The sequence below is a fragment of the Falco peregrinus genome, chromosome 5 (genome assembly GCF_023634155.1).
Source record: "Falco peregrinus isolate bFalPer1 chromosome 5, bFalPer1.pri, whole genome shotgun sequence".
Taxonomy (NCBI): Eukaryota; Metazoa; Chordata; class Aves; order Falconiformes; family Falconidae; genus Falco; species Falco peregrinus.
This window is the reverse complement of record NC_073725.1, coordinates 104,746,801-104,768,754: the sequence shown is the minus strand read 5'-3', so window position 1 is coordinate 104,768,754 and position 21,954 is coordinate 104,746,801.

Sequence of the window (21,954 nt, the reverse complement as noted above, 5' to 3'; positions counted from 1 at the left end):
GGGATGTTCTGCAGTAACGCAGGTGCTGGGGGGAGCCACAGCCAGTACCTTCCTTCTGTTGCTACATGTATGTGTGTTTGCATAGGTGCATGTGTTTTGTTCAGGGATCACGCAGGGGATCCATCTGAAAACTTTTGTTGTAGCAGTGAGGTCAGTCTCCCCCTGTCCTTGCAACCTCCCCGTTGTTTGTCTGACCCCCAGCTCCTGGCAGCTCCTGCTATCCACCGCCCCGCTCTCTCCCAGCCTCCGAGACGTTCCCTTTTCCCCTGGCCAGTACTCTCATTGCTAGGTCTGAGAGACCTGGCAGTCATCAATCTTATGTCACTTACAATATCCCATAATATCATGAGCGGTGGTTGTGAGTGGTTTTCCTAGCTGCGTTCATAAAGCAGCTACAAAAAGAGACTTATCAGAGGAGACAGGTCTGTATCCTGCCCCGGCTGCGTTACTGCGGCGCTGTGATGGATTTACTGCTTTCATAAAGGCAGCAAACGACGTTGCCAAACCCAGTGGTTTATCTGGGGCCACCCGTGTGCTCTGCAAAAAATAGCTCATCCTCAGAGAAAAGAATGACGTGGGGCTGAGTTCACAGTAATTACTTTGGGAATAGTTATGTTGCTCAAAAGAAAGAACGCTGCTTTTCGTTTTGTGAGAAAATGGCGATCGGGACAAGGGGAGGTTAAATGTGCTGAGTCCTTGGGCAGGCGGCAGGGCTGGGCAGGCAGGGCGGGCAGGGCAGGCAGCAGCGAGGGTGGGCAGGGCTGGGCAGGCAGGGCAGGGCAGGCAGCAGCGAGGGCAGGCAGGGCTGGGCAGCAGGGCGAGCAGGCAGCAGTGAGGCTCCAGCCCTGCTGTGCTCTGGAGAGGGGGGAGCGCTTTGGTGATGGGCCAGCTTCACCCTGGGGCCAGTAATTACTCAGGTGGGAGTTTCCCAGCAGATTCAGGGCGTCCTGGTGGTCACTGAACAGGGAGAAGACGGGGGGCTTGGCAGTGCAGAGGAGCCCATCTTTTTTTTCCTCCCAGTTTTTAACCGTGTAATTCATGCTTTGCTCTGTAAAGCATTGTGATATAGTTTGTATACGTTATGTAAAATAAGTTGTATTCTATTATATCGAAGAAATACAAATATAAAATAAAGTCAAAGGATGGAGTAAAGTAGCCTTGTGGTAACTGGACCCCTAGTCCCTGCTTGTACCGGTTGTCCTGTTCCCCAAGGCTGCAAAGCCTCTGGGGCGAAGGCTGCGGCTGCAGGTCTCTGCCATCCCTGGAATGATTCAGGAGTTCTCCACATGAAGATGCACTGTTAAATCCAGCCTGTCCTGGATGAAAGGGGAAGCACAGATCAAATTCCGTCACACGTTTTGCTCACCAGTGGAGCTTGTCTCCAAGATCTCGGGTGTTCCTGCTGTGTGGGGGGACTGTGCAGCTCTTGTGTTTTGGGAGCTTTAAGAAACGATTTTTAACTGTGCTTCAGTCTTTTGAGGCTGGAAACACTCCGTGTTGCTCTAGGCACAACAGATAGGTGGGCTCTTTAGGGGTGGTCCATGTTGGTAACGGGACAGCATGTGGCAATTTTGTGACCTAGGGAAAGCAGAACCCCAAATCTCCAGGGTTTGCGTGGGTGTGGGGCTGGGAGGGCGGTGAGGTTGACTGTGAGCACTTCAGATAGGCAACGTGCTGTTGCAGAAGGTGGAATCTGCCAAAAAATGCCAAGGTGAATTTTTTATGGGAGGAAAGATGTCGTTGTGAGCTGCCTGACACCAGGGCGAGACCCTGCGTTTGTATTTCATCCCCGAGACAGGAATTGCAGCCCAAACCCCCATCGCCCGGCGTGCGCTGCAGGAGAGCCAGCACCCAAGGGAGGCGGGAGGAAGAGCCGTAAATCCCAGCAGCTCCTGAGCATGGCTGGCGGCTCGGGGGGGCTGATGTTTGGCTCTGCGAGGGCTGCCAAGAGGGTCAGTGCAGGGCGGCTGCCGGCACAAATCCTGCGCGGTGGGAATTTTCCCCCTTGAGCAACCGCTGTGCTTTTTAACCAGAAGATTAATGGAAAGGGGGCTGTGGAACGGGCCGGAGTGCCAGGTATTAGTTCATTAGTCTCCAAGCAAGCACGCAGCCGGTGAGTCACCGGCACCGCTTCCTGCGCTGATGCCGCGCTTGGAGCTCTCCCAGTGCCGGGTGATCCGGCCCAGCCCTGCGAAGGCTGGGAACTCGCCGGACCAGATCAGCGCATGCTGTGACTGTGGGCTGTTAATGCTATAAAATAAAAACTAGTCTAGATTAATTACACTGCACATGTTATTCATCTATAATCCTGCTCCTTGGCTTCATTCCCTCCCAGCGCAGCTCCCCGTTGGTTTCTGTTCCTCTCTTAAGGTGTCCTTGACTCCCTTTGGGTTTCTCCTTTTCTTCCAAGGGGTGGGAAGAAGGTGCCTGCCGCTGGTAGCAGCGTGCCTGCTCTGCTCGTTCTGCTGGACAGACCCGTATATCTGCATGTGGAGGCATAAATAGCTGGTCAGAACTGTCAGTCGGCTTTGATGGGTCACCAGCCGCAGCAAGGGCTTGTGATGCCGGTGAGGTGCCAAGCGCAGCAGGGAGGGCAGCTGGAAGTGCTCCTGGTCCCTAACACCAGAAGTGATGGTCCTGTAAGGGGATGCATGCAGGATGCATCTGCTTCCATGATTGAAAAAAAAAAATGTTGCGGCTACATCCTACAGCGATGGGTTGACAATGAAATTAAACCATGCAGGGAACCAGCCTGTAGCTGCCAGAAACGGTGTGTTGGGTCAAAGCAGTCATCTTGCAGAAAAGTGGTGGTGCTTTTGTGCAAACTTGTGTGCTGTCATGGGCCTGGTTGGTCCCGGCAGCAGCACCCTGGGGTGAGCCAGCCCTTCACTGTGCTGCAAGGGCCTGGAGGGAGAGCGGGAAAGCTGTAGCAAAATGCTGGAATTCTCATGCCTAAAACACATACCGTACCTGCGGTGCTGCCTGACAGCCAGGGAAGAGAAATCCCAACCACAGATCCAGAGCTGGAGGGCTGGGGCATCGCAGGTGGCCCTTCCAGCTCAGCCCCCACCGCAGGGGTCCCAGGCACACGGTTTGTTTAGCTCGGGGTGGGGGGGTGGGGGGGGGTGGGGGGGGGGGGTGGTGTTGAGCTTGGAGGGACCCAAGCAGCTGCAACTGTGCAGTGGCAGCAAGCTGCTCTCTCCTGCTCTGCTTGTAGCAATGCTTAGCTCTAGCACATTTTTTGTTACAATCAAGCCTAGGAAATTAAAAGTTGTCAGCTTGACAGATAAGCAGGTAGGATAAGGTCTGGTTGCCGTCTGGAGCCTGTGGCAACGTTCCCAATGACTCGAGTGGGAGAAGCACAAGCCCCCCCATCTCTTGAGACGATGACGAGCTAAGACTTGCTAAATCCAGACAAAATAAGCTGTACTTTTGTTTAGCTGTGAGTTGTTTTGGGCAAGAAGCGATTTTGAAAGGATCTTTGTACCTCACAGAGGATTATTGCACTTTCATGTGATGCCAGTGGGATCAGCAGATGCTCTGGTAGGGTCCCAGAGTGCTTAGAGGTCCCCACCCCCATCAGAAGTAGTGCTGGGTTAGGGGCATCATCCATGTATTTTCCAAAATGTTCTGAACTATGTTCTGCTGCAGTCACTTCCAGCAGGTGTTTTTAAATGTGGCAACCCTTCGTTCTTTTTTTTAGCCCTTGTTTTTCTCTCCTCTTCACCTGTTTGAAGGCCGTTGCCACAGGAGAGTGGACCAGGAGGGCTGGACCACTGGGTTGGAGGGTTTTTCCTTTTATTTTTCTGATTATTTTTTTTCAAACAACTGCATTTTTAAATGATGTGTTTATAATTATGGACCTTATTTTCAAAACAGAGCACACCATTCACAGCTGTTACAAATGAGAGCCCAGCCAGCAGCCCTTCCACATCTGTGACTCGCTTGTCCCTGCAGAAGCCACGATCGGTGCAGGGGACTTTGTTCTCAGGGTACGTAGAGGAGAGGCTCGTGACCACCGCAGGGCTGTAATCGGCCGCGTTTTGAACCATTTGTATTAGCCTGGTGTCCCCCAGCAAGCTGCGCCCTAGCTCAAGCAGTGAAGGTGAAAATGCTGAACCCCTGGGGAGAGAAGGTCACCCTGAGGAGAAGCCCCCCGTTAGCAGGGAAGGGGATGCACAGGAGGGGAGCTGGCAGTGTTGGCAGTAGTCAGGGTGGTGAGGGCTGGCACGGGGCGGCACGTGGTGCTGGGTATCGTGGCAAAACTGGGTGCTGGAGATGTTCCCTGGCACTGGTTGCAGAGGAGGTCTCCACCCCTCGTCCCTGCATGGGGTCAAGCTCTCCCTCCAGCGCAGCCATCCCCACCACCAACCACCCTTCCCTGAGAAAACGGGCCATTTCTGCAAAGATTTAAATACTGTCGTTTGGGGAATTTGCATATTGCCTTGGCCAAACAGGCCCTGTCAGCACCCCAACCCCCACGCCCTGCGCCTGCTGCCCAGCCAGCGCCGGCCTTGCCCCGCGTGCCGCAGGGCGCAGGTGCACCCGGCGTTTACCCGCAACAATAACAGCACGTGCACATGCATCTGCTTTAAATCGCTAAATTATAGCGAGGGGTCAGCGGTGTTTAAATGGACTCAGAGGTGAGGCCAAAGAAACGAGGCTTGAAATTCAAAGCAGTCCAACCTGCCCCGCGGTGGCGTAACTGTCTGAGTAATTCATTGGTACCGAGCCATCACCCTGACTCCTGGGAGAGATGCTTTAAAAGCTCCTCACGTGGGCAGTTCAAATGATGTGCACATGGGGGGAACAGAAAATAGAGTTTAATTGAAGTGCTGCACATGTATATATGTTTTGAGGATAAACAAAACAGATTGGGCAAATATTTGTTTCTGCCTCTACTGCTACAAAGCAAACTTTCCCACAGCTTTTGACAGAGATAATCTGTTTTTCAGCCATGATGGTGAATTTGTAATGACAAGTTTTCATTTTGAACATTTCAGGATTTTCTGATTGTTTCTCATGCAATTATTTTGATTAACAATGAGGTTTTCAGACCAACTTGAAAGAGTCTCAGAGGCTTAGGAAGAACCTGGCGCTCTGTTACTCCTCTCTCACTGGGATTATTTTCCACAGCTTTCTAACACTTTAATCAAATGATTTGGAAATCAAAGAAAACTGCATCTTAGAAATATTTCATATCTTCACCCCTTCTGAGAAGGGTTTCTTTAAGTTTAGAAAAATGCTTGTTCCCATATCAAAAAAAAAGAAAAAAAGGAAAACATAGGGCTGTAATAAGAATGAAAAAGCAACGTGTGTTTTTTTAATGAAAAGGTGTATTTTTAATAAAAAGATAAATGCTTTAGATGATCTGCTGTGAGAAAGCAACATCTAAAAACAGAGACTGAAAAATATTTAGGGAATTTCTGATTAATGAGGAAATGTGATCTCAAACTAGGAACCTCTGGATGTTCTCTTTCATTTATAAACATAGGAGGTGGCTTAAGAAATTAGGAAAAAAAATCCATCAGCTGTTTGCTCAGATTTCATTGTTCTGTCCTTATCATTTATATTCTCTACCTTTTGGTTTTTTTAATATGACATGGAAATCTTAGACTAGCTTCAGAGTGTGCATGCCAGCAGATCTGAACCGCCTGCCTCTGTGCCCCAGCTGGTGGCATCTTTCTGCAGGTGGGAACAGCCCTCTGGAGCTCCTGCTCCCCTCCCCCCCCCCAAATGTCAATTAAGGGCAGGTAATCATAAGCAAAGGTGATGTATAATTGCTTGGACCTGGTATAGCCTGGGCAGGGTCCAAATAAGCTGGGACTGCACCTCCTTGAACTGGCCCCCTCCCCACAAATACCTGCAGCCCACTGGGCTCCTTCTGGTGGGCAGGTGAAAAATAGGAGACCTTGCTTCTGCTTGCAAGGCATGCACATGGAGGGAACCCAATCTCTCTGTTTTCAGCTAAGATGCCACTAGTGCAACTGTATAATTGGCATCTGGGCGCTGGAGCTGCCCTGTGCCGGTGGCAGGCATGGGGCAGGGTCCCACAGGGTGGCTGGCACGGCTCCCCAGTGGCCATCCCAGCCCCCTCCCTGGCCACGGGCACCTCCAGCCCTCACCTAGCTCTAGGGGAGGATGGAAGGGTGGTGGTCACCAGGTGAGCTGAAACAGTGGCAATGCAACGCTGTGAGACGGCTGCTGGGACAGGTCCTGCATTTGCTATTCATGTCCTAGATTAATTAGTCACCATATAATAATTTAAATATAACAGCAGATTGAAGCATCGTAGTGCAGAACCCAGCGAGGACTGAGAAGGGTGGGTTTGGTACAAGCGGAGAAGCCTGTAAGTGAAAAAACCCAGTTTGGGCTTTCTGTGACAGTGAAGCTTTCTGAGTTCAAGCAATTGCACAGCCAGACTACCCCAGTTTAGCAAACATTAGCTAAAGGTAAGTACGTTTAGCAGTGTATTTTCTCTCACACCGCAGAAAGTGGAAACATAAACCATGCGTCTGGTGTGATCTCCATACAGATGGCTTTGAAACGCTGGCTCCGCTCTGAAACATCATTACTTTTACAGTGGACTTTTAAAAAGTATGTTATTGCTGCTAATATTATGTGTATGTATTTTAAAAGTAATTTCCCTGGACTCCAATAAAACGTTCTAACGGAGTTTTGTTCTCTAAACAATTTTAACCCATGTTTCGCCTTTTGGGGAGTACTTTTGGCCCCCAGGCAATGCAGAAGAAAAATTGCTGGCTAAGTAACACCAGATGCAGGAGAGACTGCTGGCCGCTAGAGAGCTCCCAGATGAGAAGACTTTTCAGGCTGAAATACAAATATGTTTTGTAATGAAAGCAGAAACCCTCTTTTACTTTAGGACACAGGGACCAGCCATGAAACGCAAAAAGGTTTCTGCTTGCGCTGCAGCAAGAGGCATCATTATCCATAATTATATTTTTCATACTTGAAATCAAAAGCCCCAGTGCTGCCCTCCCTCCAGAGCAAGATCTGAAAAATTATCTTAGATGTTGGCCTTTAAGTCAAGTCGCATAGTGGGGCGGATCTCAGGGATGAATGAAAAGCTGTTGCAGCCCTTCGGTAAGGGTGTCTGTGTGGGGATTATGTGTCGGCCGTTGTCTCATGCGCCATCAACGGTGAAGCCCGGGGGATGCCATGTGTCACCTGGAATTGCAGTGCTGCAGTCAGAGCCTCCTGCTCTGGGAAAAGGGCAGGAAGGTGCCTCTCCCCTCCCTCTCGCTTGCTCGAGCTCCACTTTCATCGAGGCTCCTATTACTGGGGACAAAAAAAATCACCTTTGGTGTAACTGGGGGTGCCTGGGTGCTCAAGGGGGCTGGCCACGGGGTGTGCTGATGGTCATTTGGGAATACCTGGACAGGAAGAGATCTGATGGCTACATCCCCCCTGGAGGGGCTGGCTGGGGTTCATGTTATTTGTAATGGGGCTGAAATGCACTGCATGCAATCAAGGCTCAGTGCCCTGGGAGCTTGCAAGTGAAGCCCAGGCGCAGGGTGTGGGGTGGGATGTGCCAGCATCGGAGCTGTGAGTTGCAGGAGCCTCGTGTTTGTTGTTTGCTCTGAGCACTTTGTTGCCAGCGATGAGGACCCATACGGATTCCTGCGGGCGCGTGGGCTGATGCACTGGAAGGGATGCGGAGGGTAAGTGGGGGTGGGCAGCAGCTGGGCTCAGCGCAGAGTGTGGGGTGCCCGGGCCGGGGCGCGCTGTGCCCACAGGGCACTGCAACACCCCCGAGCGCAGCAGGTCTGTGAGAAAACCTCCACTGCAGCTTGGCCCTGCTGCCCCCGTGAATTGCTCCTGCCCCTGCCGTGCGTGGCCTTCCCTGTGGCGACCTGCAGCCTGCCCACCCAGCACATCCCCCTGCAGCTGGCACGTGTCCATGCCTGTCCCTTTCCTCCAGCTGCCACCGCAGCAGGGCAAGAGGCCAGCCCCGCATGTGACAGCAGCTCCAACAGCAAGGGTTCATCCTGAACCATGATTTCAAGCCTAACAAGTGGCATTGGAAGAAGCCTTCACCAGGGCCAGGCTTCTCTTAGTTTCCTGTGGGGCAGGAGCCTAAGAATTCCCATCTGCCAACTCTGAGCAGGCTGCACGGGGCACGCGTGGTGGCCAAAGGTGCGAGTGAGCCTGCAGCGGGGGAACAGGGGACAGAAAGCAGCGCCCTGAAATGCAGAAAGTTTCCATTGCTCAACAGCTGTACAGCAGAGAAGCGCAAGAGGAACATGAGGTCAGGGCTGACATCATCACGTAACCTTTTTATGTATCTTGCTTGCTGGAAATAGCAGTATTTCAAGTCCTGGTGGCTGGCCCTTCCCTTCTTATGCATTACAGTAGTACCAGACACAGGGGCCACTGCTGGTGCACGGGGAGCTGGAAACCTTGTGGGCTGGGAGGGCCAGGTAGAGGCATCTCCTTCCTTCTGTGCTTGCATGAGCAAACGCCCTTTCATCTTGAGCTGGACCACCAAACCCTGTCCCTGTCCCCAGGAACCCCTGTCCGATTGGAGCATGGGGGGAGGTGGGTGCCCAGGGATGGACACAGCCAGGCTAGGTCTGGCTGGGGGTTCCCGACACCAGGTCTGGGGCTGGGACATTTTAGGGCCACCTCCCAGCACACCCTCGCAGATCTGGATTTCTCCTCTGCCAGAAGCGATTTCCACCCTCTGCGATTTCCCAGGGGCTTGGTGAGAAAGCAAAAAAAGTGCTGTCAAAGGTTTTCCCCTTCCCTTCCCAAGTGTAAGCCCCCGGGGTCTCTGGCAGGGATTTAGCAGCCACAGGAATGTGTGGGAATACGGGAGGCTTTGGGATGGGGCTTGGGGGTGGAAGTTGTTAAAAGAAGGATCTCACCATGGGCTTCTCTGCAGCAAACTCACCCCCAAGTCTAAGGGTGAACCCACCTGTGCTGACCCCCCCCCCCCCATCCCGGTTTTGCTCAGGTGTGCATCCTTGCGTTTGGCAGCTGGTGCAAGGTGTGCCTGGGCACCCAGCAAGGGATGAGCAGCGGCGCAGCCAGCCCTGCCGGTATTTTGCCTTCCAGGGAGTGAAGGAGTTAAACTTCTCAGATGGAAAATGAACTGAAGATCAAACCAGCAGCCTGGTGACCTCCCGCTGCTGGGACAGCAGCAGCTGCCCAGCCCAAGCCCGGCAGTTCCATCCATCAGCTTGGCGGGGCTGGCGGGGAGCGGCGGCCGGTAGGTGCCAGGGGTGGCATGGCTGGGCATGGTGTGGGACCCCAGGGCTGGGGCCGGGGGGCGAGGGCAGGGAGCAATGGTCCGTGGGATGGAGAGAGCGCCGGGAGGATTGTCCCTGATCCGTTCTCGGAAAGAGGATTGCTCAGAACCAGCTTGTCCTAACGACGCCTGGGGAAGTGCTATTTCTTGCCTTTTGGGACACCCGGCCAGTGGATCCTGAGGCTTCAGGAACAACATGGTTTTGTAACTGAACTCCTTGCATGCAGCCAGGGAGGGTGTCGTGGGTTTATTTCTCCCGGACAAGGAAGGAATGATAGCCATATGCTTTAATCCTGTCCTTTGACGATGGGCTGCTATGTACCAATAAATGCAAAAAGCATGGGATGTCGATTTGCAGTTTCTAAACAATAAGAGACCTTCTTGGTATAAATGGATTATTTTTTTTCCTTGAGCTGAAAACACCGTGGTCTGATTCTAAGTAATACCAGGCATATCTCATTGTGCTAAATCCATATTGTCTGCCTGGCTCTTCAGTTTATCAAATGATAACAAACACTCACTGGTTCAAAGACACCGTGTCAGTAATTTGAATGTTTATTTTGCAGTAATAAGGTGGTATAGTCTTATCGAAGGATTTGCATAAACATTTATCATATCATTTACATTGTAGTAATAATTCCTCTTGTTCAGAAATCAAGGCTGAATCAAAAGCCATGATCATTTCTGGTAAAGAAAGAGGGATTACACTTAGTTCAAAGAAAACCGAGTAGAACCACATCCCTATAAAATTAAAACTAAAGTAGTATATCATTCCCCTTGCCCTAAGAATCCCCTCAACTCTTATGGTGTTACGTGTTTTTCTTTAGAAAGAAACCAGAAAATATATTTCCCTAAAATCTGAGGCTTTCTTTTTATTATTGAAATGGTCTTGAGGTGGTGACTGAAGGAGGTTACCAGGCGGATGGCTGCTAAGCGGTAGTTTCTCACCAGGCGAATGGAATTGCAATCACCGTGTTTCAGAGTCGGAAAAGCTCAAATTGCTCTTTACTGGCCTCCCAGTTGCTACAACCCGATTCCCACAAGGTACTTTCTGGCCAGAGATGAGGCTCTTGATTACAGAAACGCAGATCTCCTGGTAACCGCGCTTGATTTATTCTTCGGTATCACGGAGAACAAGTCAGTGTTATTCTCTGGAAGCATGAACTCCTCCAAATGCTAAAGTGTGGGGAGAAAGAAAGCAGCAATTGTTATTATTTTCTTAACAATAGCCCACAGGAATGCGCTTAGCAGCAAGCACAGCCTGCAAGTCCTCCTGCCTTGGCCCCGGCACCTTTCCCAGGGGCTGCTGGCACAGCGGGGGACCCCTCCGCCAACCGGCAGAAAACCAAGCAGGGGAAGCAATAATCCCAATGAGGGGAAAGGAGGCTGTGGGATATGTTGAGAGGAGCTCTGAAAAGTCATTAGTATAAATGTAACAGGGAGCCCCACTCCTGCGGCACCCCAGAGACAGCCTGCAGCTGCTCAGCGGGGCCGATGGGGGACCTGGGGGCATCTCCTGGGGCCAGGCGGCAGCTGAGGTAGGTGACATCGGATGGGTCCCCTGGTGTTTCATCTCTTAGGACAGCCAGCAAGTGATGCTGGCTGCTGTGCTTTTGCCATGCACCTTGTTGGCCTGATGCCTTCCTGCAACAGTGCGGTTTGCCCTGCAGACACCCCTTGTTGTCCATAACTGAAGTTGCAGGGAAAAATGCCTGTAGGCAGATGGCAATGCATCCAAGAGGAGCAGAACCTGCCCAGGCTGGTGGGCTTTATTCAGTAGTGACTTGATGCTACTCCCATTCAAGCGGGTAATAAAACTCCCATTGATGTTTTTCATTTACTTATGATTTTCTATGGACTTTCAATTACCACTGCAACCATGCCCAGAGTGTGCGAGCGCACGGCGGGTGCACAGTGCTGCGGTGCAGAGGGCTCTGCTGTATCCTGTTTTTGTAAAGGGCTTTTCCTCTTAGCAGTCGTAGTGAAAACAAACATGTGGGAGAACAATGGGATTTTTTTTTCCTGCTTTCCTCTGTATTTTTAAACACAATAAAAAAGCCTATTAACATGAAATAAAACGTGTTAACTAAAAAGGGATACCTATATGTTAATGAAGAAAATAAGCGTAACTATGTGAACATGCAATCACAAGCACAAAGGTCATTTGCCTTCCTGATCTTGGCCTGTATTTTTGCAATTGAAAGCCTTATTCATTAAACACCTTGTGAAAACAGGGCACTGGTAAAGCAGAACAATGCCTGTGCCATAAAGCTGTTATCTGTAATAAAGGAGGGTCAGCTTCACATCCCAGAGAAACACCCTCGCGCGCTGCTGCGGGACTTTGCAGTCTTTCGAGTCGCCACATCAGCAGGGAGCAAAGGGGAGTCCGCAGAAAGGATTTCCTTTCTTCAGCTAAACCTGGAGGTATTTCATTTGTTTTGTCTAAAATATTTGGCAGTAAGCAAATAAGGATAATTCTAGTTGCTGGAAAAAATGGAAGTAATAGTAAGATACTCTTTCTAGGAGTAAAACTTGTTCATAGAACAAATTACCCCAAGGAAATAGGGATTGTGAAATCAGTGATGAGGTATGATATAACAGGTGGGACAACCACCTTATATCGTTCCAATTTAAAATACGTGTGGTTTAGAGAAACATCTGACATTGGTTTCTCCATGAGAGGTGGACAATCTACCGCAATAGGTGGATAAGGGCAGTTATTCACAAGGTCAAGTTGCTCTTGTTTGAAATGTATTTCCCTCGTGCGCAGCTGCTCGGTGAGTCCCTCTCCTCTGACATTGCTCTTCCCCATGCAGGCACCGCAGCCCGTGACCACATCTGGCCTCGACCCTCTCAGAAGCAGACTGGGCTCCCAAAGCCATTTGCTACAAGGTGGGTTTCCCGTACCATTGCCATCCTCCTCGCTGTTCTCCCTGTTCTCGTTGTCTTTTCTGAGCGGCAAATGTTTTTATGGGGTGAGGTTATTCATGCCACTAACAATGTCCGCTATCCTTCTGGCAGAGAAACTTGCACTAGACCCAGAAATATATGCGATAAATTTTGCTTTTAAAGCAGACCACATCCAGGGCTCTCCAGGTATTAGGTTTGTCACCTATTTGACAGGCTTAGATTTATTTGGTTTGTGTTTGGGTGTCACCAGTTCATTAAATAACACCTGCTTGTCACTGCTGCCTGGAGCGTGGCTGTGTGCGGACACCAAGGTGGGGACACCTTTCTGGCCCCATCCATCAGTGGGCTGGTGGGAAAGGCTGAGGACATATTGGTAGGACCAGATTTCATCCCAGCATGTTTTGTTTCTGTTGAGATCAAAGTGCTTTGTGAAATCGGTATGAATGTGAACGGATTAAGGGTGGGAGAAAGGTATAGAGTGCAATAATGTCAAAGTACTGCATTCAGCGTTACTTGGGGTGTAACATTTCAGATTTATTTTGAAACAATATACCCTTTCAAGACTTGGTTTGCTTTTATTCTGTTCTAACACATAACACAAAGTCAAAAAGAACAATTTTGAAGTGCCTGAAACTGAGGGGAGCAGCTTTTTACTATCCTCCTCCTGAGAACTGTATGCATCAGGGTTTGGCTCTGACTCACAGCGATGCTGAATTTAAAAATCCTTTCAAAATAGAGCTCAACCTTTCTCACAGCTCCCTTCATAAAAAGCTGAATGTTGAAGCGATAATGTTTGGAACAAAGAACACAGTATAAACATTTAGTTTGTACTAAATAAATTACGCTCGGTCTTACAGTCACGTTATTGGTGACAGCTCATACAGCCCGCACCCTTCCCCTGTAACGTACCAGAACGAAGCGAATATACATCGCTGGGAGAAATTCCTTGTCTTTTGTCAAACAGCCCAACTGCTGTCAGCAAACATATTATGGGAATATGAATCTGGAAACAAACAGATCATTAGAGGGTGAGTTAAGGTTTTGTGATTTAATTCTAAACATGTTGAGTGAGGGAACCAGAGATGTGCAATGCCAGGAAAACTGCGCACCAGAGGGTGTTTTTTTTTTTTTCTCTAATGAAAGCTGGTATTTTTATTGAATACAAAGTGCTTTGGGTGACAAAGATGGTTACATATGGAAAATATGAAGTTCCATTTGTTCTGGAGAATTATGGAGATCACTTGATTAGAAGTAATGTTGTGCCGATGCAAGTTTTACATTCTTTCCTTGGTGGAAATTATTCATCCATTTACAGAACTTTATTAACAAGGTACAATAATTTTCCAATGTTAAAAAAAGAATGTTCATGGAGGACCTCTGCACAGAAAGTAGTGACTTGGGTTTGTGCAGTCCCTGGCTGGATTACATCCATGTTTTGTCCCGTTGCAACTGTAACGGGGTTGAGAAAATAAAACGACCGCCCTGTTCAGAGCATCGTTGGTGGGAAGAGCCTGCACCGGGGGCGCGGTGCTGCTCTCGCCCGAAGCCGAAGGGCTGAAGACCGTCAGGAAGGAGGGAGCCCGAGGAGCTCTTTGGAGGTCTCCCGAGAGGTCTCGGAAACCATCTGTGGAGTCCCGAGAGGGCCCTGCCCTTCCCAGCGCTTTAGAGAAATGCAGTCGGAGGCGGGGGGGGTGGGGGTGGGGGGGGGGGTGGGGCAGTGGGAGCGCCCCAGGGGAGGGAGCCAGGCCCTGTCCCCCAGCATGAGATGCTGCATCCCCTGGGGTGGGCTGAGCGCCTGCGACCAGACTTGTGACTCTTCTGGGCTTTCATTCTTCTGCCGCATCATCTCCCCCCCATGTCTAGACGCGTCACTGTAGAACGGATATCCCGATCTGCCCCAGCCCCTGCTCCGCAGGGACAGTCACAAGCCAGGCTGTGTCCTTGTGTGTTTTGGCAGATGCTGGAGCTTTGCTCTCTCAGGGAAAAACTGTTTTGGTATCTCCCCTTCCTATAGCCGGACAGCTACTGTCCTGGCCCCATGGCTGTTCTAATGGCAGCCTGAGCGGCTCTGTTGCACTGAAGGGGAGAAGGTTAAGGCGAGGGAGCTGCAGGACATCTCCACCTCAGCGTGCATCACCAAACCCACACGGACCTGCAAGTCTTCAAAGGCTGCTCCTCTGCCCAGCACCTATCCCCGGAGTGCTTTCTTCAGGCAGCTAGCTCTGGAGGCCTCTGTCACCAATGGTATCCTGCACGGTGCCACGCTAATGAAAACTGAAAATCCTCTGAGCTGCTCAGCCTTGTTCACCTGTCACTTCCCCTCCAGCACTGCCCAAGCACATCCTGGTTTTCCCAAAAATCCGAGGATCTGCTTCCTGCGATGCTCCAATGATGTCTGTTAACCCAAACAGGATGTGAGAAGACGGGAGAGAAAAACATTCGTTTCCCAAAGTCTTTGACAAGATAGAAAAATGCTTCTCTTCCTCAGGAGCAGACAGATGCTTTTATTGGAGTAAATGCCCCTGCAAAGCCGGCTGCAGCCCCACGAGCTGCTTGTGGCTGGGGAAGACCCTCCCCGGGAGCATGACACAGCTCAAACCTGGAGGTGGCTTCAGCTGCCCCCGCTGCTCATGGTCCCTTCTCTGCGACGTGCTGAAGTCTTTCCCTGTGTCGAGAGCGCATCTTCTTTTGCGTGGCCCTTTCACCGTGCTGTCCACCACACGGTCAGGCTTCCAGTCATTTCAGTGCTGTTTTATATACTGTTAATTTTATAGTGAGGCAGAGGTTGATAAACACTTTCTGCTATTTCCTGCCTTCTCTCGCAATGCTGGTTCAAATTGCTATTAACAAACCAACCCCCCTCCAAAAATACCCCAGCCAGCTGTATGAATCCAGCCCAGCACTCAGGGCAGCAGTTGTGGGGGATGCATGGGGTGCACCGATGCTCATCTCAGGGTAAAGGAGCAGCTTTTTGCTGCCCTTCTGCCTAGGAGGGAGCAGCAATGCAGCAGGGGGCTGCGAGAGCACGGGAGCACTGCCTGGAGATGTTGAGCTGCAGCAAGAAGATACTAGATAGTTTCAGAAAATCTGCTCGTCAGGATCTGAGGCTACATTCAGAAGTGGTAACGGCCAGGATAACGTGTTGTTTATTGCAAACAGGCATCTGCAGTGGGCTCGAAGGGCTGGATGTCCAACTGCCCTGCTACATACATCAAACCCCCTGTTAGGAGTTTCAGCCCAAAGTTCAGATTCCAAAGCCAAACGATGATGGTATCACATTCGCTTTTCATTTCTGCGTGGGCACCGTGCCCATTCAGTTATAACACAGCTGATTCTGATTTTCATATAGTTCATTGTTTACTTATGACTTACTATAAAGTTGAACTTGTCTTATTTATGAGCAGCCATGAAGATATGGGATTTCATCCACTGGGTGATGACTCATTCATTGGGTTGGACTTTTTAGCTCCTAATACGTGACATATTTTGGACTATTGGATGAACAGCATTTCTGCATGAGCCCAGATTAAATGTGGTGAATGGAAATAATTAGTTATTTGTTTTTAAAATCATGTTTGTAGCTGGGTTTCTGCTGGTGCAGCTCCCAGCTCATTCCACCGATGCGTACCCGGGCAGGACGGGTGGCTGTGTGGCTGCAGCGGAGGGATGGCGAGCAGTGGTTCAGGGTCAGGCATCTAAACAAGTCAGGGGCCACTCTGTTGCTGGTGCACAAGGAGGAGCTTTGCAGCACTGGAGCATTTGATACTTTCTATGAACTTTAATGACGGCAACGTTCCTTGCGCTGCTGCAAACCATTTGAGAAACTAATTTGTAAAATCACTCGTAAAAATCTCATGTTCTTTCTGTAATAATAAAGCTCCTCGGCTGGAAGAAGGAATACAAACCTTCAGGAAGAGCAGCCCAGCAGGGCCCCAGCCTGGGGCGCTCCCCGCCGTGGGTGCACCGTGCCCGCTGCGCTCAGCCCGGAGGATCCGTGCACAGCCAGGAATCGCCCTCGGTAACGCTCAGCTACATAAGGAAAATGCAAAGTTTTTAAAAACCTTCCTCTCCTCCTGCCCGCAGCTCTCGCAGACGGGACAGGTACCGTGCGAAACGTCGGGGTAACCGTGTCGCAGCAGCGGCTGTCCGGGCGTACGGCTGCTCGCAGCCGCAGTTCGTGCCTCCGCCGCGGTGCCGGTGGCCGGGAGCGGCGGCAGGGCGTGTGGGGGACCGGCCGTGACATAACCGCATTCCTGCGGCATTAGGAGACGCTCCGGGCCGCAGCGGGGGCAGCACGTCCCGGCCCCGCTCCCACCCCCCGCCCTGCGCCGCGGGGCCGCTCCACGCTCGGCCCGAGCCAGCACCGCGCCGGCTGCCGGCGCCGCCCCGGGCGGGTTAACGGGGACCTGCGGCGCCCCGGGGCCTGCCCGCTGCCCGGCGCACGGCGGGGCGAGGAGCTGCCCGGCGGGAGCGCCCCCCGGCACGGCTGCGGGGCTGGCGGCAGCGCCGGGGGTGGGGGGGGAATGGCCTTGCCCGGCCGCGCAGCCCCGCCGCCAGCCCCCACCCCGCCGGGGGCATCCGGGCAGCGCCGGGACCGGCCGCCCCCCGCCCCCGCAGCCGCGGCTGGCCCCGGCGTGGGGCACCCGCTGCCGGCGGCCGTCGCCCCCCCTGGCCGCGGGCGCTGCAGGAGCGCGGTGCGGCGCCCCCAGCCCCGGGCAGTGCGCAGCCTTTCACCCCGGCCCGGGGGCACTGCCCCCCGCACAGCCCCGCCGGGCAGCGACTGTCCTCCCCGTGCCCCTTCCTCCTCCAGCGCTGAACCGGCTTTGCGCCCGTTAGTGTGTCTGGGAGCGGCCGGGGGTGGGATCCGCCGGGCAGGGCAGCTGCCCGCTGCTCCCCTGCCCTGAGCGCTCCCGGAGGGAGCACAATTGGCGAAGCCATCTTCCAGTTGCGCTTCACCAGTTTACAGCCACTTCATCACGGCCCCCGCTTCGCTACTGGAAACTTGCTGCTGTCAAGGAACCAGGGAGCGGATTTTTGCTCTGAAGAAGGAGCTCTGAAGAAGGAAAATCCGCTGCTGCTGTGAGGACCGCCACAAACACAGCGGGCTGGTGGCTCCCTGCGTTTGCCCGTGGCCGGGCACAGCACCATCGAGGCTGGCGAAGGAGCGGGAGGAAGGCTCCCATGGGGCCGAAGCAGCCTGCTGAGGGCCGGGCATCTGTGCAGAGCTCAGGGCCTTGGGCTGTGGCTGCACCGCGGTCCCCGTGCCATCCAGGCACTGGCAGCACCAGGGGTTATTAACAGCCACATTTCTGCAAAGGGTTTTGCTGCAGAGTCTTCCCAGCTGCTGCTCCCAGGGAGACGCAGAGAACGCAGGTGTGCTGGCCCGTGCCCCCATCAGCCCGACGCTTTAGGACATGGTCATAGCAGGAGCTTGCCGGCCAGCAAGGGCTGGGGCCTGAGGCCAAAAGGATCAAGTCCGTGCAGAATGACAAGGTTCAGCAAAAAGGAGATCTATCCAGAAGACCATTGCCATGTGGAAAGCAGGAGAAGGGGATTCCTGTGGGTACGCCTGGCCCCCGCTGGCATGTCTTGCAAACTGGGGTGGGTTCTGGTCCCCAGAGGAGCTGCTGCCACCTCCCTCCCCAGGCTCAAGCTTCAGAGAGGCCAAAAGCAAACAAGGGTGATCAAAGGCACCCGGGCGGCCACCAAGCTGTGCCTGTGCAAACAGCCAGTGCCTCTGCGAGGGAAGTAGTGATAACCCAGAGCTTTGCAAGGCTCCTGCAGCCCTGCCTGGGCATGACTGGCCCCAGCTGGATCACCTCCATCCTGTTGCAACCCATGTTATCATCATGGCTGTAAAGATAAAATCACTTCTCTGAGGCTGCTGTAGCTGTGTCTCACTCTTCCCTCTCCCTTCTCTAACAGCATCACTGCAGCGATGGGGCAGCTGGGACTAAGGCACAGCGACCACCCTCAAAAAAGGGTCTCAAGCCATGCCCCAACCCTGTTCCCCTGTTACATTTTGTTCTTGTTTGATCCAACTAGCAGATTTGGGCTTGGTAGGGCTCTCTTTTCCTGCTCTGTGCCATACCAGCCTCTTTGTTGGTGCTTTAACCTGTACAAAAGCCACAATGCACACAGCTTACAAAGAGAAGGTTCCTGGCTTGGAGTGCTGTGCCAGATGGCTGATGTGCAGTGCCAACTACCGCAGCATGGCTGAATTGCCCTTTGAAATACACCTTTCTTTGATTGAAAAGGATCTGGTTTTACTTTTTGGTCCTTTTCAATCAGACAGCGTGTGACTGGGGTCATTCTTGATATTATCGCCCCTTTCAGGTCTCTCTCTGGCACACAGGGAGCAAGAGGTACCAGCTGCCCAGCTAGCTCCACCAGTAACACCTTTCTGATGCCATCTTCTCCCAGTAGTGTATCTTTTACTGCCCTTTTTTTTTTTTTTTCAGCTAGTGATTTTGGAGTTGCTTTGCAAAATCCAGGGATCACCGTTGTGAGACAAACAAGAACACTGGAATTGCATGTTTTGCCCTACAAGGGCAGAGCCAGAGCAGAGCAGGGGTCCCTGCAGGGGAATCTCACAGTTTTTAGGATAAGTTTACACCCAGAAAAGCTTCTGGGACTAGGTAAAGCACAGATTGTGCCACACGGATGGGTGATGTGCTCGGCTTTCTTCCAGCCCTGTTTTATCCCATCTGGGGACTCTGGTTTCTCCAGACACATCCTGTGGAGCCATCCCTGGACAGCCAGCCTCCCAGTTCCTGCTGGGGGTTGTGCCAGCACGCACAGCCCAGGGTTTCCCAAGCTGCCACCTTCCTCCCACCCACCCCCGGGGTGATGTCTCCCATTATTTTCTGCAACAGTGGCAACACCCTGCCCTTTTCCCCAGGCTGGTGCTTCTTGCACCCGCGCACCCGCCTCCGCCTTTCCTCCTTGCAGGGTGTTACTGGGCAGAGCTCAGCCGCAGGACATTGTTATGGTGCAATATATTAACAGCAGAACTGACTAACAACTACACAGGGGGAACAGTGGCTTGAGGCTGGTGACTGCTGGCTGGGTCCAAGTGCTTTTCTTCCACCCTTTATTATTGCTAATACTCACCCAAATCGATGTGACGCTGCCCACAGAGGCCTCTGCCATACCTTTTAGTTATTCAACATGCTCAGAAGGTTAGCTCCCTTTTGAGCAGAGAAATGCCCCAAATATATGGCCTCACACACAGGAGCGTTTATGGAGGAAGTTAAATTCTCTAATTGCTTGTCTGGATCAAGACCAGGCTGCCAGCCGCACGGGGCTGAGCTGCAGAACAATGCACGGCCCTTGTGTCCTTACGCGCCAGCCAAGGCTTATCAGCCCACGTAGGGGCTAATAAAGTAGCTTTCAAAATGAGTCAGTAGACTTAAGGCTTCTTATGCAAGATTCCTGTCCGGGAATATTTTTGTGAGAAAAGTTTAAAAAAAAAAAAAAGAAAGAAAGGAGAGTGACTTCAGCTTTGTGCAGAAAGCAAATCCACTTAAAGCAGATTTTGGCTGATTATTTGCTGTCATGAGAACACTGCAATGGGGATGGTAGATGTGGGCGCTGTGCAGCATCGTGCCTTTCCAGACACAATGTGCATGTTTTCACTCACTCCATGCACCAGCCTTCTCATCTGTGCGGCTGCCGCATCCCAAGGCACGCACCAGGAGAGCCAAATGACCTCCCCCTTTGGCTGCTCGTAGGTCAGCAGTTTTGTTTATGTCACACAGAAGGCCTTTGGTTTGTTTAAAAAATATACACTGTTCCCCTGGAAAGTGTTTCTTCCTATGCTTCATCCAGCTGTCCCAAGGAGGAGCTTGGCTGCTCCTCTGCAGTCAAACACAACTATTCATTTACTCACAACTCAAACTCAACATATTCAAATGCAACCTGTACCCCAGGTTAAAACAACTCCCGAAGAATAACCAAGGAACACCTGGAATTCTGCACACACTATGAGCTCTGACAGGTGTGAGAAGTTTTATTCTGATTTTACACCGTCACTCCTGTGAACTCCAGCTCACGGAGTAAAAACACAACAAAAGAAGCTCAAACCCCGAGGAAAATGGGTGTACCATCTTAGGAAGAGAGCCCTGGTTACTCTGAATGCAAACACAAGCAGTAGGTAAAGCTGGAAGGAAGCACGGAAAATGCCTAAGGAGGATGGTGCCTGCAGGATCTGCTCTGGGCAGGAAGCTGTGAGTAGCTGCACACTGGAGCACGGTGCGGTTTAGTACAGGATCTGACTTCCCAGGCCGTGAAATCAGATCCTGAGTTATTTTGAAAATGAGTTGCTATTTCAAATAATTTTTCAGCTTCATGTTTGATATGTCAAGTCACATTTATTTGGGTAAGCTCTGTGTTGGTGGGACACCCACAGCGCGGCCATCACCGCATTCCCAGCGCTCAGTGGGGGGTCTGGCTGAGAGCAGGCACGGCCGTGGGGATGTTTCAACGTCCTCAGGTACCAAGACAAGTTTTATTGGGGTTTTGCAAAGAGAGGGATGCCTATCCATGGCTGTGTGAATACATTTTTTCATTCAAAACCATCTTCACAAATTAGAAGTAAAATTAAACACCCTGTGGTGGTTTATCAATCAGAAAACTAGACGAACCTAGGAAAACAGATGAGCTTTGCAGCATTTCCATAGGAATAAGCGGCAAGGATATTTTGGACAAAGAAATGAGGTGAATTCCTGCATGAGAGGCACTCCCAGGGAATGCCCTGTCCTTGCTCTTCCAGTATGTGCTAAATGGATTCCAGTTTGGTTGCCTTCCCAGATTTCAGCTGCCACAGGATAGCAAAAAGCACCAGCAGCCTTGCTCTTGGGCCATTTACTGCCCGTGTCAAAACCAGAGCTTTAAATTCCAGCTGCAAGTCTCCCTGGGATCCAAAGCAAGAGCAGCGCATTAAGTTCTGGCAAAGTACTGTGTTTGCCAGATGGATGGATGCTTTCGGCACCAGTTTCAGCTTCTGGATACACATACGATGCGGCAAGATATCTATGTACAGAAGAAAAATCATATTCTTCCAGGCACGGAGAGATGAAAAAACCACCCCAAACACAGCCGCTACTGCAAGCAACTGTTGCCTACATAGACTTTCGAATGATAAATTTCAATACAAATTCCAGGACAAGTCATATTTTTCAGCATATTTCTACAGATGCCTAAAGACATCCCTCTGTCTGATTTGGACTGAACTGCTGCTGCGTGCTCTCATATTGCTGTCTTCCCTGGATAACAGATGTCGGAGGAAAAAGAAGATGGAAAAAACTCAGAACAAGTTGTATCAAATGTCCTAGCCAATATTTGTATAATGCAGAACTTCTTTGCCTTCCATAGAGCTGCTGAATAAGGAAAATGCAACCCATGACGCAATCCCTTTAATTCATGCTTTGACTTGAACAACTGAACAACTTGTCTCGGTTTTGCTTCACTTGGTAGAGATCGTGGTAACGAAAGGAGAGGCTTAATGACTACTTCATCAATCAAAAAGAAACACTTCTATTGTCTTTTAAACCCCAGTAAATAGTGTGCCGGGTGAAGAAAATGTGCGGTCTGGAAACCTTTGACGCGGGAGGCTGGGTGCTGCTCCCAGGGACCTGGCTGTGACTGCCGAGCCAGGAGGGGTGCTGCCGGCAGCGTGGCAATGCCATGCATGGGCACTTAGTCATGAAACCCCATCAAGTTACCGTGACTGCAGCTTCTGAAAAACCAAACCTTTAGCTACGTTCAGCCCC